General features: G+C 43.6%; 1 protein-coding gene across 31 annotated transcripts in view; it reads right to left on the bottom strand.

The window, feature by feature from the left end:
- Nucleotides 1-18628, bottom strand: part of CHD9 (chromodomain helicase DNA binding protein 9) — a 220620-nt gene that overhangs the window by 152441 nt on the left and 49551 nt on the right. For 14 of the 31 annotated variants that reach the window (XM_060398315.1, XM_060398316.1, XM_060398314.1 and 11 more), the window contains exon 1: nt 5896-5954. The exons of 16 other annotated variants lie outside the window; for them this stretch is intronic. The gene's annotated coding sequence lies outside the window, so the exon portion shown is untranslated. Of the gene's footprint in view, nt 1-5653; nt 5955-18628 lie in introns of those variants that run through there. One more of the 31 variants, XM_042231622.2, reaches the window with a different exon arrangement.

Genomic DNA, 18628 nt, shown 5'->3' with positions numbered 1-18628 from the left:
TATAATTTTTACTCATAAGCACCAGAAGCCTCATTAAAAATGATATGTTGGGACTGCTCTCATGGTCCAGTGGCTAAGACTCTGAGCTCAGTGCAGGGGACCCAGGTTCGATCCCTGGTCAGGGAACAAGATCTCACATGCTGCAACTAAGACCTGGTGCAGCCAAATAAATAAATATTTTTAAAAAAATGATACATTTACTATCAGGCTACTTACAAGGTAATAACTTTAAAGACTGCTGATTTCCTGAGGATATCAAGACTATAAGACTTGTATTCTCCACCATCACCCAAGTAATACATAAACCCATCTAATACTACACTCAAGTTTTTTTGTTTTTTTTTTTACTTAAACCTCTATATCAATGTAATCTACATTAAGTCAAAGTTGCTCAGTCCTATCTGACTCTTTGCAACCCCATAGACTATACAGTCCATGGAATTCTCTAGGCCAGAATACTGGAGCAGATACCCTTTCCTGTCTCCAGGGGATCTTCCCAACCCAGGGATCGAACCCAGGTCTCCCGCGTTGCAGGTGACTTTTTACCTGCTGAGCCGCAAGGGAAGCCCAATCTACATTAAGATATTCACAAACATTTAAAAACTGAAGAACACTATTATAAAGGTCATTTCAGTTACCAATTTTTCTAACATAAATAGGAAGATTACTCCTTTCTCTCAAAACACAAGCTATGAACATGTCACAGTGTGGTGTCACACACATAGTTAAAGCTATCCTGACTGAGGCATCTACCACTCAGATAAAACCACTGAAGACACCTGTGTATGGACAGTATTCAAAGCTTTCTCACCAAACCTTTTTTCTCCCTCATCTTCCTCTCAGTACATCTCACCACCACCTAATTCCTCAAGCCAGGAACCTGGAGGTCATTTTTGACACCTTTCATTTACATTCAGTTCACCACGAAGTTGTCAATTTCTCTATCGTTCCCATCTCCTTGTCTCTATCAAATCAAATTTTATATATACATATATACATATCACCTTTTCTATTCCCTCATCTCTATAGCTGCTACCCTAGTTCCAGTTAGCATTGTTTTACCTCAGTGATGATAGGAGCATAATGTCTTTGCTTTCACTCTTGCCTTTAGCTCCAATCTAAGCGAAAGTGATTTAAAAATTAAAGTATATTACTCCTCTGCTTCAAAATCTTCAATGACTGAAATGTCCTTAGTAAAACCCAAAAGTCTTTAACGTGCCCTGCAAGGCCCCGCATGATCTGCTTTCTGCCTCTTTTCATCCTGCATGGTCTCCCTCCATTATGTTCTTGCTATCCTGAACTTCTTTCATTTCTTCAAGGTATTAATCATTTTCTTGCCTTCGTATGTATTTTTCTCCGTTCCAGGAATCTCTTTTCCTGCCTGGCTTCCTAGTCTTGTGGTTGTAACTTAAACAGCACCACCTGAGAGGCCGTCTCTGACCACGCACACTAAAACCTTCTCCATTTTTCCCTCTCGTAGCACTGTTCTCTTTCCTTGCTGTAGTCATCCTAAGTTGAAATTTCACATTTGTTTATTGTTTATTCGTTATGTGTTTCCACTATTAGACTGTATATTCTAGAAAGGCAAAGATCACATTATAGTACATATAATAAATTACTAAATAAAAGGACTATTTAATAAATCTGCTTAATGGACGGATGGATGTGTATGACCTGGAGTCCAGGAAACAAATTACAGCTCAAAGTGGCTTTCCCCTCCTTTGGGTTTCTCACCATCACTTTTTCAACTTTCCAACTGCTTCTAAAAGAAAGAAGCAAAAAGTATTCCTGCAAATTCAAAGGCAATACAATAGAAGGAATGCCAGGAAACGACACAATGTCAAAAAAGTGAGACAAATAATAATGCTATGATTTCATGGGGAGGAGAAATCCTTAAGGGCTACGATGATAAGAGATGATTTTACTTACAAGGTGGAATTTGACTTGAGTATTCACAGACTGGTAAAACTCAGAGAGGTGGAATGTATGGGAGTGAAGCCCAAATAAGGAGTAAAGAGACACAAAGTGTTAGAAGACAGTTACAAAACTGGAATGTGGCAACTTATATTTACAAAGTAGTTAACTATAAAAAAGCTGAATCTGTATTTTGCTAAAAGGTGTTAATCATGTTAAGACCACAACATCTACAAAACATTTGAAAGGTCACAATAAAATCACTCTATCTCAGTCTCCATGAATCCCTTCTAATTCCAGTCTTTGGCTTTTAGAGTTTTTCAAACATTTATGACAACACACTCTCATAATTGGTTTTCATAATTCATTTTCACTCTGATGTTTTTTATTCATTATACTAACACCTGATGATATTTCCCCAGTAGATTATTTCAATCATATTCATTTTTCCTTTTTAGACTTTGATCTGAGACTTTTTTCCTTTTGCTGAGAAAGTGTAATAGTTGACTTTTTCTTGTATTACATTTCTATCACTGATCCAACTCTTCAGAAAATCTAAAATATTCGTATGTACTGACATTTTCATTTTACTATTGGTAGAAGCTTCAATAGGTTTTACTTCTAAATCTGTAATGCTACTTCAGTTCCCCATCCTAAATTTACACAAGCCTCTCCTTCGAGTCTATCTTATTTCTATAGGTAAACTACCAAGGTGTAGTTAGTTCAGTGCCTTATGGAAGGCAGTCATATTAGATACAGGGTCTGGAGTTAGAAGTATCTAAAGATACTTCCAAGGTGAAAAGGCTATGATTTCATTAATCTTTTCTTGTCGTGGACTTTGTCCATTGACAACACTGCTTTCCTACCTTTATTCATACTTGCTCACTTGAGGTTATTCTAAAAATGTTTCCCAGAAAGGCCAATTTACCTGAAATACCAATATACCACTATTTCTTTCAAAACCTCTGCTTTTGAAAACTTAAATCCAAGAATAATTTGCATTTCAGAGAAATATCTTGGGATATTTAGAATCACAGATTTGTTATATGGGAGAAAATGAAGGTTCACAGCATTTAATTAACTGGACTACAACTATACAGCTAGTAAACTGACACAGTCCTGTTTCTCTCCAATCAGCACGCCGTCCAAGACAAGAAGGCTTTACTGGTTAAACCAGCACAATATTTTCTTCCTAATATTTCCAAAATCCTTAGGACACCATTTTCTCCTAGTTAATCAATCACAACGGTTTTTGTTTTTAAACTCTACAATACCCACTATCCTAAAACTGTTCAAGGATGACAGAGATACCAGAGGCAAGCCTGGGAGGCAACTACTTTGATTTTCCTCAGATCATTTTATGTCTATATTACATGAGGTGGATTTTATAGGAAACTCCCCAAGGATTGAGACCTGCCAAGACTTTGGAGTATACCATAACTATTTAACGTGAAGGGCTTCCCAGGTAGCTCAATGGTAAAGAATCCACCTTAGACAGCAAGATCAAACCAGGTTGAAGGAAATCAACCCTGAATATTCACTGGAAGGACTGATGCTGAAGATGAAGTCCAATACTCTGGTCACGTGATGTGAAGAGCCAACTCACTGGAAAACATCCCGATGCTGGCAAAAATTGAGGGCAGGAGGAGAAGAGGGCAATAGAGGATGAGATGGTTAGATGGCATCACCACCTCAATGGACATGAGTTTAGGCACACTCCGGGAGATAGTGAATGACAAGGAAGTTTGGTGTGCTGCAGTCCATGGGGTCACAAAGAATAAGACACAATTGAGCAAGAGAACAACAGCAGCAAAGAATCTGCCTGATAATGCAGGAGATGCAGGTTTGAGCCCTGGGTCAGGAAGATCCCCTGCAGAAGAAAATGGCAAACCACTCTAGTATTCTTGCCTGGGAAATCCTATGGATAGAGGGACCTGGCGAACTACAGTCCATGCGGGTCACAAAAGAGTCGGACACAACTTAGTGACTAAACAACAAGGCAATATAAACGGAAAAGTCTTGAAAGCTACATGGTAGCAATAGATATTTTTCATTTAGTAAATATTTTGTTGTTTTAATAAAAAATATTTTATGATTTAACAAATATTATTTAACAAAAAATGTTTTGTTGCTCAGTCATGTCCAACTCTTCTGGGACCCCATGGACTGTAGCCTGCCAGGCTTTTCCCATGGGATTTCCCAGGGAAGGATACAGAAGTGGGTTGCCATTTCCTCCTCCAGGGGATCTTCTTGACCCAGAGATGGAATTGGAGTCTCCTGCATTGAAGGCGGATTCTTTACAAATGAGCCACCCAGGAAACCCAAAAATAGTATTTATCAAACATTGGTCATATGGAAGGCTCTGTGCTGTTAGCAAAAAAGTCACATTTAAATTCAAGTTCTGTATATCTAACATAAAACAAAAACACTAAATTCATCCTTTTGCATTGCAGAAAACAAAAACAACCACCGCCCCCTCCACAAAGAGGAATCCCCCACTTAAGTTCCCCTTCCATACATTCAAGTATTTGTAAACCTAATGGTTCTAAGTACCTGTACAATTATGCAGAGTTTAGGCTAAGTAATATTAACAAAAATTCTGCTCAAGATCATAGATGCTTAAGTAAAACTAGAGACTCTGAAATCAGAGAAAAGCTGAGAAGTGCAAAACTAAGAAATTAAATTGTGATGATGATTGCATTCATGAAGATAAACTTTATTTAATGGGGAGGGGCTCTGAAGTACTTATGAGTATTTCACATAAATTGATTAAAAGTCACTATACAGTCAAATCTTAGTCCAAGAAAGTAACTGTGTAACACTGGTAAATAATCACAACTGGAAAAGAAAAAAAAAAAAAAAAACCTCGTCTACTTTGTTCTGAAAAGTTTTATTTTCCTTAAGAAAAGGGGCGGGGGAGGGGGCAAAACAAAACCAAAAAAGGAACAAACAGAAACCACTCTGAGCTGGCGACTGCTACAGGCCAGTCAGACACCCAGGCTTTCCGGGTCGTGCGTGGCTTTGGGATGGATCTCCGCGAAGAGAGCCCTGGAACCACCCATCACGTCCCACACCCAGATGCCAAGAAAGCAGCAGTCACGACGGAGGCCCGACACACACAGGGGCTGGTGGGGTCGGGGCCCCGCTGCAGACGTGGAGAGGCCCTCGGGGCGGGGTATCATAGAGAAGCACTGCGGTCGTAACCCGGACGCCCAGGCCTGGGAAAGCGCCGGGGGCGTCCCGGGCTCCAGGGCACCCAGCACTCGCGCGGGACGCCTTGTCATGAGTCACGGAGGCGAGAAAGCAGGCGGGAGGGGGAAGAAGCTGCAGGATGGAGGGAAGCCCGACCCTCGGGAGGGAAGCGAGCGGACGGGGAGGCCCGGACCTCAAGCGGGGAGGGGAAGGGTTGGGGGGGGGGGGTCCTGCCAACCCACGCCCTGCCCGCCCTGCCCTCACCTCCATCCGACGCAACAGGCTCTGCGACCCGGTCCCGACCCCGGGGTCTGCGGGCTGGGAGGCGGGGGCAGCTGCCCGCAGCCATGACAGGCGCGGGGCTGGCCGCGGGCGGGCTGGGCCGCACGTGCGGGCAGCGCCCCATCCCAGGCCTCCCTGGACGCCCGCCCGCCCCCGGGCGCCGGCCCCTCACCTCGGCGGCCGCAACGCGGCCCGGCCTGCCCCGACCCCCACCCCCCACCACCCTCACCCCGGCCGAGCGGCGGCGGCGGCGGCACGTACTCACCGCCGCTCGCGGGCTCTCGGGCTTCGCCATGACTGAGGCGCCCCCGCCGCCCCGCGCTTCGACCGAGACTGACACGCGCGGCTGGCCGGGCGGGGGCGGCCTCCGGCGACCACCCGGATGACAGAACCCGCCCCCGCCTCTCCCCACCAGTTGAGCAGCGGCCGCTGCCCCGGGGCGCCCCCGGGGCTTCCTCCCCACGCCTGGGGCGGTGGGTGGCAGCGACGGGTGGCGGCGGCACTTACCGGCGGCGCGGCCAGGCCCCCCTGTCAGCGCGGGGCCGGGAGGGAGCGGAGGGAGGAGTGAAGGGGCACCGCCTCCCCCGCGCCGCCACGCACCCGCCTGATTGGCCCAGTTCACTCCCCCAGCGCGACCCCACCAGCCCCTGCGAGCGGCACTCCGGCAGCACCGGCGCGCCATTTGCATATTTGTGCCCGCGCCGCTGATTGGCCCGGGTTCGGAGGGGCGGCCGAGGCCGCGGCGGCTCCCGCCGCCGCTCCCGCAGCGCCGGGCGACCGGGAAGGGAGGATTCCCCTCTGTCGCTCCCCTTCCCACACAACCCGGTCTGACCTGGGGCGGAGGGCGGCGGGGGGCGGGGTCGCTGCCCGGCTCCAACATGGCCCCGCCACGCCGCCGACCCAATCGCCGGTGCGGTTACTCCGGGAGCCCTGGGCGGCCTCGGGGCGGGGAAGTGTTGGGGCCGGGCGCCCTCTGGCCGGAGCGCAGGGCAGTGCAGTGGCCCGGGCTCCCCTCGCCGCCCCGCCGCGGCCGCCACGTCAGGCCGCGCCCTCGCGGCGGCCTCTCCCCTCCCCGCGGCCCCGCCGCCACGTCAGGCCCGGCAGGCACACCCCGGCCGCGAGCTGACCGGCGGCGGGGTCGGCGCCGAGGTCATTCATTCGCTGGGCATTTCCCCGCCAGGCTGGGGTCCGCCGAGGAACCGGGAGGGTTTCCGGAGCCTCCCTCTTGACACTGTCGTGATTTCGGACCCCAGGTTCTCCCTTCGGTCTGAGACGGCGGTGGCACACGCCTGTGCCGTAAAATCGGGAGCCAAGAGAGTGTCGCCGCGATGATACAGCGATTCAGTCCAGGTGCTAAGCACCAATCGCGAAAGGGGCGCCAGGCTAAGGAAAGACCCAGCCCCATGTCCCCATCTAGAGAGACCGCGCGCACCTCAAGTGGTGGAGAGCCGGGCTGACACCTCGTCATCCCCATGATCAGGCCCGCGTTCTAAATTGCACAGCTATGAAGGGAAAGAAAGAACAACCTCCTCCGACTCTCCCGCCGCCGCCCCCCCTCACCCCCACCCACCAAAGAGGGGAAGGAACTGGTCCAAGACTAGGGAGCGTACTAGAAAACCACTGGCTTACGAAGGCCTGGGGACACCTGGGTTCCTACTCTGTCACTAATTAACTGGGTGACCTACATTAAATCATAACGTGTCCCAAGGCCTCGGTTTTCCCTTCTGTGAAATGAAGAGGGTGGACACATTTTCTAAAAGCCTTCCGATTCTAAAAATTCTACGGGTCTCTTAGGTCCTGAGCTGGCTTTAATATCAGATTAAAACTTTAACATCCATATTTGAACGAGAGAAGACAAAATAACGGAAGGTTACAAGTTCAGTCGGGCTTCCCTCATAGCTCAGTCGGTAAATCATCTGCCTGCAATAGGCAGCACTACCTTATGTTTGTTCCCTTTCCCATCCTGCTGCTGCTGCTGCTGCTAAGTCGCATCAGTCGTGTCCGACTGTGTGCGACCGCATAAACGGCAGCCCACCAGGCTCCCCCGTCCTTGGGATTTCCCATCCTAGAAAGGTGATATTTAACATAACTTTGAGAAGGGATAGACTACCCCCTCCAGTATTCTTGGGCTTCCCCTGTGGCTCAGCTGGTAAAGAATCCGCCTGCAGTGTTGGAGATCTGGGTTCGTTCCCTGGGTTGGGAAGATCCCCTGGAGAAGGGAAAGGCTACCCACTCCAGTATTCTGGCCTGGAGAATTCCATGGACTGTATGGGGTCGCAAAGAGTTGGACACGACTGAGCGACTTGCACTGCACTTTCAGTTGACAGAAATCTCTTGAATTTCTGTCTTCACAAAGGATAGAGCAATGTCACTGTGCATGTTTATGCCTGACCAGAATGGAATGGCTGCAGTAGACAGACAGCTAGTTGCCAAGTAATTTCACTCTTTATTAAGGCTGTCCAGAGTAGATCAACACAACATTGTTTAGCTGAGATACTGAAAGGATTGCGAGAAAACCCTGCTGAGGGCGAAGGTACAATTACAGTTTTGATTCCCCTGGATACTTAGTAACAACTACGCTAGGATAAGAATACACAAAAAACAGTTCACCTTTGAGCTCCCTACACTACTTATTTGAATGCCACTTTAGCTTGCAAATTCTACCTGCTGAGTCAAATCTAAGGCCAGAAACATCTCATTTATCTGGCAAGATACTCCATTTAAATGAAACCTTTACCTACTTTACAGAACTCCTCTCCCCAAGAAAACCCAGATTTTCTTGAATACAGCCCTTTGAAAAATACACCCTTGGTGATTAAGGACATTGTTTTCATTATTACCATTATTGCATTCTATTAAGACCAATGAATGGCCTTAAAATTATGTAGATCTATGTCTCTATAGCTTCATGGCTGCAATCACCATCTGCAGTGATTTTGGAGCCCCCCAAAATAAAGTCTGACACTGTTTCCACTGTTTCCCCATCTATTTCCCATGAAGTGATGGGACCAGATGCCATGATCTTCGTTTTCTGAATGTTGAGCTGTAAGCCTACTTTTTCACTCTCCTCTTTCACTTTCATCAAGAGGCTTTTTAGTTCCTCTTCACTTTCTGCCATAAGGGTGGTGTCATCTGCATATCTGAGGTTATTGATATTTCTCCCGGCAATCTTGATTCCAGCTTGTGCTTCTTCCAGCCCAGTTTCTCATGATGTACTCTGCGTAGAAGTTAAATAAGCAAGGTGACAATATACAGCCTTGACATACTCCTTTTCCTATTTGGAACCAGTCTGTTTTCCATGACCTGCATATAGGTTTCTCAAGAGGCAGGTCAGGTGGTCTGGTATTCCCACCTCTTTCAGAACTTTTCACAGTATATTGTGATCCACACAGTCAAAGGCTTTGGCATAGTCAATAAAGCAGAAATAGATGTTTTTCTGGAACTCTCTTGCTTTTTTGATGATCCAGCGGATGTTGGCAATTTGATCTCTGGTTCCTCTGCCTTTTCTAAAACCAGCTTGAACATCTGGAAGTTCACAGTTCACGTATTGCTGAAGCCTGGCTTGGAGAATTTTGAGCATTACTTTACTAGCGTGTGAGATGAGTGCAATTGTGTGGTAGTTTGAGCATTCTTTGGCATTGCCTTTCTTTGGGACTGGAATGAAAACTGACCTTTTCCAGTCCTGTGGCTACTGCTGAGTTATCCAAATTTGCTGGCATATTGAGTGCAGCACTTCAACAGCATCAACTTCAGGGTTTGAAATCCTTCCTACTCCTTGGAAGGAAAGTTATGACCAACCTAGATAGCCTACTGAAAAGCAGAGACATTACTTTGCCAACAAAGGTCCGTCTAGTCAAGGTTATGGTTTTTCCAGTGGTCATGTATGGATGTGAGAGTTGGACTGAGAAGAAAGCTGAGCGCCGAAGAATGGATGCTTTGGAACTGTGGTGTTGGAGGAGACTCTTGAGAGTCCCTTGGACTGCAAGGAGATCTAACCAGTCCATCCTAAAGGAGATCAGTCCTGGGTGTTCATTGGAAGGACTGATGCTGAAGCTGAAACTCCAATACTTTGGCCACCTCATGCGAAGAGTTGACTCATTGGAAAAGACCCTGATGCTGGGAGGGATTGGGGGCAGGAGGAGAAGGGGATGACAGAGGATGAGATGGCTGGATGGCATCACCGACTCCATGGACATGAGTTTGAGTGAACTCCGGGAGTTGGTGATGGACAGGGAGGCCTGGCATGCTGCGATTCATGGGGTCGAAAACAGTCGGGCATGATTGAGCGACTGAACTGAACTGAACTGATGTCTCTATAATAAATTACCTCTAGAATGCTGTTTTATGATTACTTTAGATTTGCATCTGTTTATGTCTCCTTTCTCACTACTGGGCTGACACGTCTCCATTCTTCTACCTAACAACCTTCTTTCCTGTTTTTGTTTGTTTGTTTTTAATGATTCTATTGTACTATGAACTTAGACACAGATAAACTTCTATTATTAGTTTAGACTTTCAAGTTTTGAGTAACAATTTTCTGTGGGACTGCCATGTGGATTAAGCACATAAGGTTCTGTGACATCTGTTTTAACTGCTGAATAACTAGTTTTCACTTATTTCTTAAATCTTAGTAGTATTCTTGATAACTGAAGTTTCTGAATATGTGCACTCTAGAGAAACCAGTGCAAAGGATGGCTCTACATTTTAGGATTTAGAGGCTACATCAGTAAATACTACTTTTTGCAATTTAAATGAATAAGAATCAATAATAATCAAGAATCAATAATCATCAACATCTAAATCTAGTAATAATGGCCTCAGGCAATGGAATATCCACAACCAGTCGGTAGCAGTGCTTTCTCCAGGTCCCTCTATCCCACTCTAAAAATGGCTCCATTCCTACCCAAAGTCTTTCAAACCCAAAAGATCCCATATCTGCAGACACAATGTTTCAGGTCTCTAGGAAGCTGTGCTATGTCAGACAGCTGTTCTTCACACCCTGAATGAAGCATTCTACAAGTGTGTCTAATCGGTACCGTTTACTGAAATCTAACTAGTCCCAAGCACTGTGTAAGGGTTCATAAGGGTTTAGCTCAGGAAGCTAGCAACTTCCAGCTTTGTTATAATATTAATTACATAATTGTATTTTATTTTCCATTCACAGTGACTCTATGAGAAAGGGATTATTCTCTCCTATTTTACAGATGGAAAGGGTTAAAAATCTTGCCCTGGTTACACAATCACTGAGTAGCAGAGATAGGATTCAAACTTTAAAAAGCCTGTAACTCTTAGCCATTATACTATATCCTTCCCTGAGCTTTCGTTTCCAATTCCAAGTTTACTAAGGAAACTTATTAACTAATTTGGCACCTTGTAAGGAAGAATTCCCCGCATAGCCATTTTGGTAGAGATTACCAAGAAAGGGATATCTCAAAATGCATATAGTGTATCAAACTTGGCATTTTCTTGCAAGTTTGAGAGGGTATGAACCAATGCTCTGGTACTGTGCACTTTGGGGAATAACTGGTAAAATCAAGATTCTAAGATGGCAAAACTAAGGATTAGACCCACTTCAGTGCGACCTACAGAAGGGATGCCCACAGAACAGTCAAAACAACCTTAAAGAAAGGAGAAAGGTGGAGGATGCTCACTTCCTGACTTCAAAACTTACTACAGCATTGCAGAAATTGGACAGTGTGGTACTGGCATAAGGATAGACATACAGATCAGTGGAATAGAATTGAGAGTTCAGAAAAAACCTTTACATTTATAGTTAATTGATTATCAACAAGACTGCCAAGACATTTAAATTGAGAATGGCAACTATATGTGCTAGAGAATGAAGTTGGGTTCCTACCTCACACCAAATACAAAAAAGAATAAATGAAAAAGGATCATAGCACTCTAAGAAGAAAACACAGGAGTAAATCTTCAGGAACTTGGGTTAGGCAATGGTTTCATATATATGATACCAAAAGCATAAAGAATAAAATAAAATATAAATTGGACTTCATTCAAATAAAAAAACTTTTGCACAAGCAACCAAAGAAAAAAATAGATAAACTGAATGTCAAAATAGAAAACTTCTGTGCTTCAAAGGACACTATTAAGAAAATGCAAAGAAAGACACCTACAGAATGACAGAAAATATCTGCAAATCATACATCTAATAAAGGTATAGTATGCAGAATATATAAAGATCTCTTACAACTCAGCCATTTTTTAAAAATCCAATTTTAAAATAGGCAAAGTATTTTTGAATAGAGGTTTCTTTGATGAAGATACACCACAGCCAATATGCACATAAAAAATGCACTCTAATAATTGGTAGTTATTAACGAAATGCAAATCAAAACCACAGTGAAATATGACTTCACATCCATTAGGATGGCTATCGTAAAAAGGACTGGCAATAACAAGTGTCCGTGAGGATGTGGAGAAGTTAGAACCCTCATACATTGCTGGTAGGAAAGTATTCAAAAAATGGTGCAGCCACTTTGGTCAACAATCCTTCTAAAGGTTAAACATAGTTATTATATGACCCAGAAGCCCCAATGAGATGAACACATGTGTATAACTTACACACAGATGTTCATAGCAGTGTTATTCATAATAGCGCCAAAGTGGAAACAACCCAAATATCCATCAAATGATGAACTGAACCAAAGTGTTACATCACAATGGAAAATTATTCAACCATAAAAAGAACTGATTGACTACTGCTACCTGGTACAACATGGAAGAAGCTTGAAAACACTCTGCAGAATGATAAGAGCCAGATATAAAAGCCCACATATATGGTTGCATTTACATGAAATGTCCAGACTAAGGAATCAAGGGAGAAACGAAGTGGATTAGTGATTGCCTACGGCTGGGTTGGGGAGAAAGGGATGAAAAATGAAGAGTGGCTGATAATAGATACTTATGGGAGGGTGGGGAATAATGAAAATGTTCTAAAATTAGATTGTGGTGATGTTTGTACAACCAAATACCACTGAAATGTGAATTTTTATGGTAAGTAAATACTATTTCAATAAAGCTGTTTTTAAAAAACTAATGCCTACCAGCAACTTTCAACTCTGTTACAGTATTACAATCATTAAATTCATATATTAATGTATGCTGCTAAGTCACTTCAGCCGTGTCTGACTCTGTGCGACCCCATAGACGGCAGCCCACCAGGCTCCCCTGTCCCTGGGATTCTCCAGGCAAGAACACTGGAGTGGGTTGCCATTTCCTTCTCCAATGCATGAAAGTGAAGTCGCTCAGTCGTGTCCGATTCTTTGTGACCCCATGGACTGCAGCCTACCAGGCTCCTCCATCCATAGGATTTTCCAGGCAAGAGTATTGGAGTGGGGTGCCACTGCCTTCTCCGATATTTATGTATATATGTGTGTGTATATATATATATATATATATATATATATATACACACACACACATGTTGAGCAAAAGGAATAGGTACATTATAAGTATATTTATCAATTAAGCAGCAAATAATTTTTTAAATCTGAAGATTATTGGAGTAGCACTGTTATTTCTCACATTGAGCTCACCAGTTTGGTGACTTTGGGGTAATTTATATGCATTTACTCTGGGAGTTGGTGATGGACGGGGAGGCCTGGCGTGCTGCGGTTCATGGGGTCGCTAAGAGTCGGACACGACTGAGCGACTGAACTGAACTGAACTGAAATACCCTCACCATATATGTCTACCAGGCTGGGAACTGTCTTGGCTACAAAAGAAGGGATTGTTATTCCCATATAAATAATCATGAATTATTAGTAATAAATACTGAACAAATGTGTGTAGATAAAATATTTTTTCATTCATCTTCTTTGACATTCACTCACAGGCTGAAGCACTAAAGCAAAGTTCTTTCACAGAGTACACTTTGTAATCTTTTACACATTTTATGTAGATTCATAACTCAAAATGTTTTATGCTCCATTATATTATGGAATCTAACATGATTTCCATCTTTCCGCAATTATAAGTAGTAGCTTGAGGAGCTTAGATACTCTTCCACTTTAGGAAAGGAATCTGAAAGGAACTTTAGCTGGTTCATGTGTGTGTGAATGCATGCACTCAGCTGTGTCTGATTCTGCGACCCCATGGACTTGCCAGGCTCCTCTGTCCAGAGGATTTTGCAGCCGAGAATACTGGAGTAGGTTGCCATTTCCTTCAGCAGTGAGTAAAAACTAACTTCACATTAGCCCCTGGGTGTTGTGAAATTTCCTGAATTCCATGGCAAATACAGGTTCTTTTCAGAACAGGGGTAAAGGACATCACTAGAAAGCTCTTTAGCTTCCCTTTTCAGGCTCTTGTTCAAGCAAATAGAAAAGAGGGTCGGCTTTCAGTTGTAGCTTAGAGCACCTCAAAGATCAATTAAAAGTATGTTCAGCACTGTTTTCAAATCTAGAGGCTGCTGATAAAAACATCCAAAGGATATATTCAGCCAGGCGGCCGTTCTTCAGACTCTTATCTTAGGCCTACTTAATCAGGGAAAGACTTTAGAGTCTCTAAATTGTATCTATTTTATCCCCTGCTTTTAGTTAGGAATATACCTCAAAGCATGATCCTGCTTGACAGTTCAAATCTTTCACTGTTTTGATTTTCTACAGTTGCTTGTCCTGGGAATCTCCTGGCGGTTCAAGGGTTAGGACTGCATGCTCTCACTGCCAAGGGTCTGGGTTTGATCCCTGGTCAGGAACCTAAGATCCCACATGCTTCATGGCATGACGAAAAAAAAAAAAAAAACAAAAACACACACACACACAACAGTTGCTTGTCCTAATCTTAAAAGAGGTTTTGCTGTTTTCCTTAATAAGACATCCTGAGCATCTTATTCCCTCTCTTTGTCCATCTTTCTTTGGGTAACATAAACACTCCTGGAGAAGTTTCTAAATCAAGTTTGAGGGGATGAAATGTATAATGTGCAGCTGCTATTTAAGAAATTAATTCATTCAACAAATATTTAAAGAATATCTGCGAGTGGGAATTTCCTGGTGGTCCTGTGGTTAGGCCTCGACGCTTTCACTGCCTAGGGCAGTGAAACCAGGAAAGTCATAGAGATTAAGCCTTCTACAGGCTTATATTTGATTTCTCCATTACAGATCTTTGGGCTTCCCAGGTGCTACAGTGGTAAAGAAACAGCCTGCCAATGCAGGAGATGCAAGAGACAAGGGTTCGATTCCTGGGTCAGGGAGATCCCTTGGAGAAGGAAATGGCAACCCACTCCAGTATTCTTGCCTGGGAAATCCCACGGACAGAGGAGCCTGGAGGGTTATAGTCCATGGGGTCGCAAAGAGTCAGACACAACTGAGCGCGCGCGCACGCACACGCACACACACACACACACACACACACACACACACACACACGCAGATTTCTGACAAACATCCCACCTTCCAGAAAGTCTGGATGGGTAGAGAACTCAAAAATAGTATCTCAGAGAGTATGTGGGTTCAATCTCTAGTGAGAGAACTAAGATCCTGCAAGCCTCATGGTGTGGCCAAAAAAGAAAAGAAAAGAATACCTGTGAGGTGTCAGGTGCAGCACTAGGTGCTGGAAATATAACAGTGAAAAAATAGGCACGGCCCTTTGACTTGTGACAAGTTTTGTAAAGTAAATAAACACCCACTAATTAATTATTTTTATTAATTTCCTAATACTTACCTTACAGGTACTGTGATTTGTGTACTTAAAAAAAAAAGTATGCTCTACATCACAGAGCCTAAGGACTAATGGAAACTGTAGACGCGTATTTTTCTAATCAACTAGTTTGTTTTAGAGGTATTATGGGCATCTTATTTCAAGGAGAAATCCATCCTGGTGCAATTGAAATCCATCTTTCAGCTTCAAAAAAGGGAAAATTGCCCCAGGTTTCCTGTGGATATTTCTTGACTTGTTTTTCCTTATTCATTATAGCCACGGCTATAATTTGGTCACCAACTTTCCATGATCCATCGGCCAGGTTTCACACTTCCTGTTGTGTCTTGGAAAGAGCTTACAGATCTCATGTATTATTGCTAAGAATAAAATCTTTAACAATTACTTTAGTCTTGTATTTTTTAAAAAAATTGAATGTTTTTTTTCTTGCCTCATATGGATTTCTTCAGAAGGGCTATCTTTCTTATTAAGATCATCTTTTAAAGCACTTTTATTTTATCAGGGAAACATACCATCTCTTATGTAAAAGCATGAGGGGATTAATGGAATTCTTGGACATTCTGGTTGAGGATACATATTAATTATAGCTGTTTTCTCTGCACTGAACCCCATGGTTTGTTTTATAGAGAATGAATAACAACATGCCAACCAGGAAAATTAATTCCAGGTTACACGATTGAAAAAAAAATTGTTTTAAATTCAAGAGCAGAGAGGCCTTAGAAAGCTTTGCTGAAAATAAATCAGTGTAGCTTTTTTCCCCTCTGGTTACCATTACACAGTAAGCAGTTAGTAACCCTGAACATCTTTTTAATTTTTTGGCTGCGCTTCATAGCTTGAAGGACCTCATCTTAGTTCCCCAACCAGGGATTAAACTTGGGCCCCCAGGAGTGAAATCAAGGTGTACTAACCACTGGACCATCAGGGAATTCCCAGATCCTGCACTCCTGAAGTAGAAGTCTTTATGAAAACAAGCAAAGGAACTGAGTCAATGTTTCTTAAAACAAGATATTGATAGAAATTAAGCCTCTCAGTCGGTAAAGAATCTGCCTGCAGTGCAGGAGACTGGGGTTTGATTCCTAGGTTGGGAAAATCCCCTGGAGAAGGAAATGGCAACCCACTCCAGTATTCTTGCCTGGGAAATACCATGGACAGAGGAGCGTGGTGGGCTACAATCCATGGGGTCGCAAGAGTCGGACACAACTTTGTGACTAAACCACCATAGGCACAAATTTGATTTCTCCAACATTACAGATATTTGACAAACATCCCACCTTCCAAAAAATTTGGTTGGGTAGAAACCTCAAAAGCAGTACGTCAGAAAACTGAATTTGTTCCAAAATGAGGCCAGTTCTGCCACACTGATAGATTGTATTTGAGTGATGGCTAGTAACAAGATAAAAGACTAAAATGTTAGGCCAAATCCTCTGGATATCAAATATATAATTGAATTTACCCCTTTTCACAGTTTATCTCAGTGTCACAGAGGTCTGCCTAGCTTTTTCTCATAGTTAGCAATTTTTTTGCTAATCCTGTGGAAACTTGTGTGCAGCACACAGTACCCTGGCTCCTGGGGGACACTTCTCTTTGGGTTCCCTTTGCAGAGTGTGTGCCGTTTGGCAGGGACATGCTGAGTGATGTGTGCAAACTATAAGCAATGTCAGGCTAGAGCTTGCTCACTCTCTGCCACTCCCGTTTCTAAATAAACGAAAGGGACTGCAGGCTTTTCTGTTCCTCAAACACACCACCCTCCTTGTCTTGGGATTTTTTTCACCCTCTATTCCCTCTGCCTTACCGTAGGCTCTGGGTTCAGCTGCTCCTTCAGATTTTGCAAAGATGATTCCTGTTAGAGGCTTTCCTCGACGCCTGATTACTCAGTGTGTTTCCTTCTTAACACCACAGTCGTGTTTGTGTGTTTGTCTCTGCCCACTGGAAAGCAAGATTCTGGAGGCCGAGGCAGGGCCAGTCTTGCTCCTGGAAATATTTCCAGCACCTAGAACACTGGTGCTCAAGAACTGTGTATTTTCACTACTGTATTTATAATAGATAACCAACAAAGACCTGCTGTATAGCACAGGGAACTCTCCTCAATATTCTGTGATAACCTGAATGAGAAAAGAATTGAAAAAGAACAGGTACACCTGTACGTATGACTGAATGACTTTCCTATACACCTGAAACCAATACAACATGTTCATCAACTATGCTCCGACAAAAATTAAAAAACTCTCATTAAAAAAGATAAATGTCTACTTTATACTGATGAACTGCTTACCCAACATATCTGTAATGTCCTGGCTGGAAGAACTGTTATCATTTGGGGTTATCCCACCTGGTTTTGAACAAGATACTGGAAGCCTCAGCTGGAGATTCTCAAACCTTACTGCATACTAGCATCACTGGGGAAACTTAAAAACTACCTTTGCTTAGACCCCGCCCCAACCTAGGGGTGATGGGTCTCAGGCACCAATATGTTTTAAAAGCTCTTTGTGTCTTTGCTTGTGTAACCAAGGTAGAAAGTACTGGTCTAAGTGACATGGAACTGAATAACTACCCAGCTACCATGCTCTTGTCCTCTAGGTGAGTCACTCCTGTGTCACCTCTGTTTAGGGAAAGTCAAAGTGTTCTTTAGACTACCTCTGTGGCTTCTGAATACCTGTCTTGTTATCACAAAGGGGCAGAATTTGGCATAAACCAGATGAAAAATTAACCTCTCAGGAAAAAGACAAGGTGTTCAAGTAACCTAGGTTCATCTGTTGGTTGTTATTTAGTCTCTAAGTCATGTCCAACTCTTTGCAACCCAGCGAGGCTCCTCTGTCCCTGGGATTTCTCAGGTAAGAATACTGGAGTGGGTTGTCATTGCCTACTCCAGGGGATTCTCCTGACCAGGGATTGAACCTGCATCTCCTGCAACGGGACAGGAGGATTCTTTACCACTGAGCCACCGGGGAAGCCCTCATCTGTTAATACCTGCTCTGAAAACCTCAAACTCAAAGGGGAAAGTTCCAGCACTTTTCTTCCTTCATAAAAGAAAGTCATCAACAAACTTCTTCATTTAGCTGTAGAAATCAGAGGCAATCATTCAAGTGCAAAGCAAGCAAAAAAACAATGCTCCCAGAAGAGGGATGTGTCCAAATTCCATCTTCTTCTTTGTAAGAAACAGAGATCAAGTAGTGGTTGGCTCAGAAACACTTGTCCAAGGACTTCGCTGGTGGTCCAGTGGCTAAGACTCTGAGCTCCCAATGCAGGGGGCCTAGGTTCCATTCTGGGTTAGGGAACTAGATCCCACATGCTGCCACTAAAGATCTCTCATGGTTCAATGAAGACCAAGATCCCCTGGATTGCAACTAAGACCCCAGACAGCCAAATAGATACAGAAACACTGAAAAAAAAAAAAAAAAGGAAAAGAAACACTTGTCCATACTTTTTGTTATGGCAAACTCTAAACTTTAGACCTTACATAAAATTGAGACCTCCTTTTTTTTTTTTTAAGGAAAAGCAATGGTTATTGGTATTTTCCTCAAACTGTGCAACTTAATAAACTGTTTTCTTCTATATTTTTCAAAACCAC

The sequence above is a fragment of the Ovis aries genome, chromosome 14 (genome assembly GCF_016772045.2).
Source record: "Ovis aries strain OAR_USU_Benz2616 breed Rambouillet chromosome 14, ARS-UI_Ramb_v3.0, whole genome shotgun sequence".
NCBI lineage: Eukaryota > Metazoa > Chordata > Mammalia > Artiodactyla > Bovidae > Ovis > Ovis aries.
Note: the sequence above shows the minus strand (reverse complement) of the source record. Positions and strands in the feature narration are given on the sequence as shown.